Source organism: Limulus polyphemus, unplaced genomic scaffold (assembly GCF_000517525.1).
Source record: "Limulus polyphemus unplaced genomic scaffold, Limulus_polyphemus-2.1.2 Scaffold718, whole genome shotgun sequence".
Lineage (NCBI taxonomy): Eukaryota > Metazoa > Arthropoda > Merostomata > Xiphosura > Limulidae > Limulus > Limulus polyphemus.
Genome location: NW_013666328.1, coordinates 409,850 through 416,471, shown reverse-complemented (window position 1 = coordinate 416,471; position 6,622 = coordinate 409,850).

The window sequence follows — 6,622 nt, the reverse complement described above, 5'->3', positions numbered from 1 at the left end:
TACATTTCGAACAAAACAATTGATAGGGTTACATAGGTTAAAACCAATAATTCTCTGCTGTGAAATGTATTAAATAAAAGTGAATTAACTAACTGATAAAGAGGGAGTTGGATATTCGGTTACCTCCGTCAAGGGTACTATTAAATGCTTTTCTAATTATAACTAGTAGATGTTACAGAGTTATTAGTGACTCAGTTTTGAGGAATGGAACTTATTTCAGTTAATACTTTTATGTTATTATGCCATTTCAAACTAAATATTGAAACGTTGTGAAACAAGGGCACAAATAATATTTGTTTATCATTTTTTTAAGTTTTTCATTGGTTAAAAGCTTTTTTTTTCTGTTTTGCAAATTAAAACTTTAATCCTAAACTGTTCGTTTTGAAAGCGTTTCTGTTTAACAACAATAGAAAAACAAAGCATATTTCCACAAACATGTTTCGCCATTTTTATTTAGAATATTCCAAGTCTGTTTTTCATGAGAATCAAATCTTAACCTACTTTTTTTCGTTGTCTAAAATGCACTTTTGCAGCAAGTGTTACATGAGGTGTTGATTATTTGATTCAGATTTAAAATATTTCTAATTTGTTTGTTTTAACTTCACAGTCACGAAGTTCCACAATGGCTATCTGCGCTACGTTCGACACGGGATTGAACTCCGAATTAGAGCCTTATAAACCACGAAACTTACCGCTTAGCCACCGGATTACAACTTTGAATTACGAAAATGATTTCGGATAAGGCTTAAATTCGTTGTTATAAAAATATATCTGTATTTTATTAGGTTTTATATTTGCTTCGTTGTTTATAAAAGTTATATCTGTATCTTATTAGGTTTTATATTTGTTTTCTTGTTTATAAAAGTATATCTGTATTTTATTAGGTTTTATATTTGTTTACTTGTTTATAAAAGTATATCTGTATTTTATTAGGTTTTATATTTGTTTATTTGTTTATAAAAGTACATCTGTATTTTATTAGGTTTTGTATTTGTATCGTTGTTTATAAAAGTATATCGGTATTTTATTAGGTTTTATATTTGTTTACTTGTTTATAAAAGTATATCTGTATTTTATTAGGTTTTGTATTTGTATCGTTGTTTATAAAAGTATATCTGTATTTTAATCGGTTTTATATTTGTTTACTTGTTTATAAAAGTATATCTGTATTTTATTGGGTTTTGTATTTGCTTCGTTGTTTATAAAAGTATATCTGTATTTTATTAGGTTTTGTATTTGCTTCGTTGTTTATAAAATTATATCTGTATTTTATTAGGTTTTGTATTTGCTTCGTTGTTTATAAAATTATATCTGTATTTTATTAAAACGAATTGCCTGATTTTTGATTCTACCGTAAAAAAAAAAAAATGTCTAAAGAAAAGTCTTGACGTTTAAATTGTCTCAATTTTATTCGCCTGGCATGACCTGGTGGTTAAGGCGTTCCATTTATCTGAGGGTCGCGGGTTCGAATCACCATCACCGACCACCTTCGTACATTCAGCCTTGAGGACTTATAATGTGGTAATCAATTCCACTATTGTGCCTAAGAGTTGGCAGGGTTTTGTTAACTAGCTGCCTTCCCTCTAGTTTTTCACTGCTAAATTAGGGTCGACTTGTTAACTAGCTGCCTTCCCTCTAGTCATACACTACTAACTTAGGGTCGGCTAGAGCAGATAGTCCTCGTGTAGTTCAAATTCAAAACACACCAAATCAATTTCAATCGACACATACATGTTGGAGGAAGAGGTCTACATAGCACGTGACCCTCCCAGATTATTTTACATTTTGCAATGTAACTTAATAATATGATTATTTAAATTGTTTGAACTCCAGTTGATACAGTTTGTGTAGGTGGGACACAAGATTAAACTTTTCTCTTGTGATTTTGTTTTGTTAAAGAAGTTTTTTCGTTTAGAGTACACCTTTCAACGATAGTGCTGTCTACACCAGTGTCAACTTGCGACCATGAAAAAATATATATATTGGTACAGTAAGATTGCAATGTACACAAAGGTCAACATCTTTTAATTCCTGTTAACATTTTCCACATTCCGTTGGTCTTCAGTTGTGGAGTTAGAAACGGAAAATTGGTTAGTTATATTCACAGTGTGTAGTGTAGTCCAAAAGTTCGTAAAGACGTTCGTAGCTACACGTATGGGCCCGGCATGGCCAGGTGGTTAAGGCACTCGATTCGCAATCTGCGGGTCGCGGGTTCGCATCCCCCTCCCACCAAACATGCTCGCCCTTTCAGCCGTGGGGGCGTTCTAATGTGACGGTCAATCCCACTATTCGTTGGTAAAAGAGTAGCCCAAGAGTTGGCGGTGGATGGTGATGACTAGCTGCCCTCCCTCTAGTCTTACACTGCTAAATTAGGGACGGCTAGCGCAGATAGCCCTCGTGTAGCTTTGCGCGAAATTAAAAAAAAACAAACAAACAAAAAAAAGCTACAAGTATGATTTCGTAAAATACAATAAACCCCAAGCAATAAAATAATTACACTAATGTTAAACAAAATCAATATAGAATTACTCCTATTCAGCTGCCTGGCGGGAGTCAGAATTACCAGCGACTGAATGGTAATAAAGTCCTTATCCAGCGCTTTCATGATTTTGTTTATTTTTGAAGCAAAATGCACGCATTTTGCTTACATGTGCTTAATGTAACTTTTTTATTAGCACTGAACAATTAGTTTTAAAATAACGTATAATTAACAACGTATAACTATTGGTGTTTATACGTTGTCTTGGAGACAGATGCTTTCAACCAATAAACACGAAATAAGGGTGGAGCGTCAATCAATCAGCAAGGACCGAAAACTGCAAATAGAAAGTTCGAATAAAGCTAAATGAGTACAGATTGAGAGGAACTTCAACTGAGACTCAAGATGAAGCAAGCTGTGGTGGATTTTCTAGACGGAACAACTGCACATGGATTGCCCCGCTTGGTGTCTTCCAAAGGATGTTTGTATCGCTTCATATGGTTTGTAATTGTGGGGGCAGCATCGGGGTATCTGGGGTATCAAATTTACGAAGTGCTTAAAGAGTACTTTAGCTACCCCGTAACCATTAATATCAAGGTAGGTGAAAAACCATTCGAATAAGCGAATAGCTTGTATTTTACATACTAGTTTTTATTTAAACAAATATTCTAGAAACTTGATAACAAGGAACCCAATTTTTAGAAAGTAAAGGTTTTGAGACAGCTTGACTGGGTAAAGGAAAAACTTTATTATAAATGTACGACATTTCGACAATTTTTGTCGTCCTCAAGTACAAGTGAGGTACATTTATAATAAAGTTTTTTCGTTATTCAATCAAGCCGTCTCATAACCTTGAAATATTCTATAAACTTTGAGAGGTATATCAAAATCATTTTTCGTTACTTTATGTTCCATGGGTTGGGGTTTGACAAATAGCATTGACGTGACATTTATTAATATTTATGGGCACGAGTTGGACCCATGGTAGAGCTCTGAATTTTGGAGCTGGCGAGCCAGGTCCGAATCTTTGCGATACGACAAATGACTTCCCGCACTTTTGTGGTATCGCAAGGATTCGGACCTGACTTCCCGCACTTTAAGCTGTGGATGCGTTATAAACGTGACAGTCAACCCCGTAGCATGGATGCTGAGCAGTAAAGCACTGCTGATTGGCTGCCTTCTTTCTGGTCAGTAGTATTAGGGACAGCAGAAGATAACCTTATTAGCTTTGCTGAAATATAGTTACAACTATTTGTACTTACGAGCCTTTCCCTCTGACTCTCAACACATTACAGAAAATTCACAATATTCATAATTTTTGCATTACAACATTATAACTATAAACCATTACCATTTAGCTCTTCTATTTTACATTATAAAGAAATAATATATGGGCTTGCAGAAATGAGAACATTGATCTCGGACCTCCTGTATTTGGAGGGTCTGTTCATGACTGGGTTTTAATTAAACAAATACAAACAAACCAAAACATAAGTTGGAAAGGATCATGAATGGCTTACGAGAAACGTGGCATTTTTTAGAATTATTTGACTACTGACTTTTGAAACTGCCTTTTCGAAGAGTATCTCGACAGATATAGCTATTCGATTGGAGGTTCCAAGGGCCTTGTGCCTTCTCCCTTGAATTTTATAGTTACCAGATTTATCTTAAGAAATTAGGGATTATATTAGTAAAAAACGATAATCCACTGAAACGCGAAAACATCCTGTTTCTTGAGAGAAGAGGTTCCAAACTGGAAAGTCCCCCATTTTAGTGGTTCAGCAATAAGTCTGAAACGTATAACTTTAAAATCCGGGTTTCGATACCTGTGGTGGACATAGCAAAGATAGCCCATTGTGTATCTTTGTGGTGAACAATAAACAAATAACCAAACAAACCAAACTGGAAATCAAATATGTAAGGTCCGAAGGTTAAGGTCAGTATTATTTATTTACACTTACTTTTTGTTGTAATATTATGAACAAAAAAAAATTAACCCCTATGCACAACGACAAATAGCAGCTTTCAAACTAGGCCAACAAACAATTTAAAAAAATAATAAAAGAAATTCAAATCTCGGCCCACTACTACCAATAATGAAAAATGCATCCTACAACAAAGACAACAGATGTAAGAAACAAAATATAATTTATTAAACACAAACAGAGGCTGAAGCACTGGGCATAATATGATATATCAATCAAAGACTGAAACACTGGGAAAGATGAACAGAGCCTCTGAATAAAGGAGAGTTTGCTGATATTTAAACCGAGGCCCAAGTTCAATGTTCTCAGTTCTGCTAGCACTCTGAAATATGGGTTTGCGGATAAGATTAAAGATTCAAAGATTTATATGAGTTAAAAACTCATTTATAGCTATAACTTCTAATCTAAGGTTTTTCTTTGACAGATAATATTCAAATAATTATCTATAATTTATGCTAAATATGATTAAACCTTCTTCGTGTTTGCATGTTTATATTTTGTGTATTGTGCTTCAATAAGGTTTATTTTGTCGCATTATTTGGAGTTTTATTTTATGTTTACTATAAATCATCATCCAATTTTTCATTTCTTATTTGTCACATTCTCTTATATGTTGTTTTTATGTACCTGCTGAAAGGAGTTTCATTGTGTATTGGTTATATCATCTTCTTCATTCGTGTTTCAACTTGTTCAGTTTATATCCTGTTAATCTGGTTTTCAAACTGTGTAGCCGGTGAGATGTTTTATGGTTCGGTTATATGTAGCTAGCTATTTGGCATTTTAATTCAGCCGGTGTTAATCCGTTTTGGTCATAAGTCAGTGTTTCTGTGTTAATTAAGAGCATTGTCGAAAGGTTTCACTCAGTGTTGATGATAACTTGAGTATATAATTATTATTATCTGGTGTGTTAATCTCTGTTGGTTGTATCCCATTATATGTTGTTTGAAGTTCTACTGATCATATCTGTGAGCGAGATATTCAACTGATAATTAGCGTTGACTACTTTAATACTTTCATATTACGGAATTGAGTACGTTATATTAAAATGATTTGAATGTGCAAATCAGCAAGTCACGTGACACCAACAGCCGATATAATGTTGCGATGGAATGACAAATATCAGAACGATATTTTGACATATATTTTGATGCTTTGTAACTACCTTTTTTTGACACAAAATGTTCATATGCTCAGTATGCTCAGATGTGTTGAAATCGGGTATCTAAAGTTTTCAAGACAGCAATATCTCTCATAATTAATTACATTTTAAAACAACGGAAAGAGATCTTCAACAAACCGTACCCTAGTCGTGGTAAGTAAAGTGCGACATCTTGTAACAAGTGAGAATACACAAAACAAAGGTCAATGGCAAAATACGTCCATATGCCCTAAACATAATCAACAAGGATCTCGTCTATAAGCGAGGCCAAAAGGGTATGTATTCCCAAAGATAAGACTTTGTCGTATTTCCAATTCTATCAATATATACCTCAAGCAGCTGGAGAATGAAATTGGTATTCATGGTATTCCATAAAGAAAAACAAAAAACATACTGATCATGTCGTAGGACTGAGTATCTATGGATTTCTGTGCAACTAGATTGTTGAAAAGAGAGGTGAAAAATCGTCTTCCTCGTACAGTAGATGGATTATGGAAAGCATACTGGGAAAAGAAGTATGTTTTGGACAGGAGAGTCTTACGACTAAATCTTTTGCAATGAAAATCACGTTGCAATGCTATGTTAAGATACATGGTTGTCAGGTACAATATAATTGGACGTGACAACACGGACTGTAACGACATTGTGAGGCTCCAAAATTGTTTTATTATAACGTATTCAGCCTCTGTACTTCTTTTATATGGCCTTAACTTGATTTAGTTATATTTCATTGCTTGGTGTTTCAATTTGTGTTTATTTTTCTTTCGCTCCCAATGGCACAGCGGTATGTCTGCGGACTTATAACGCTAGAAACCGGGTTTCGATACCCGTGGTGGGCAGAGCACAGATAGCCCATTGTGTAGCTTTGTGCATAAATTCAAAACAAAACAATCAAAACAATTTTTCTTTCTGTCTGGTGTCTACCTATTTTGACTGTATTCTGTCTAATGCTTTAATCTGTTTATTATATCTGTTGTTGTTGGTGGCGGCGTTGGGGGG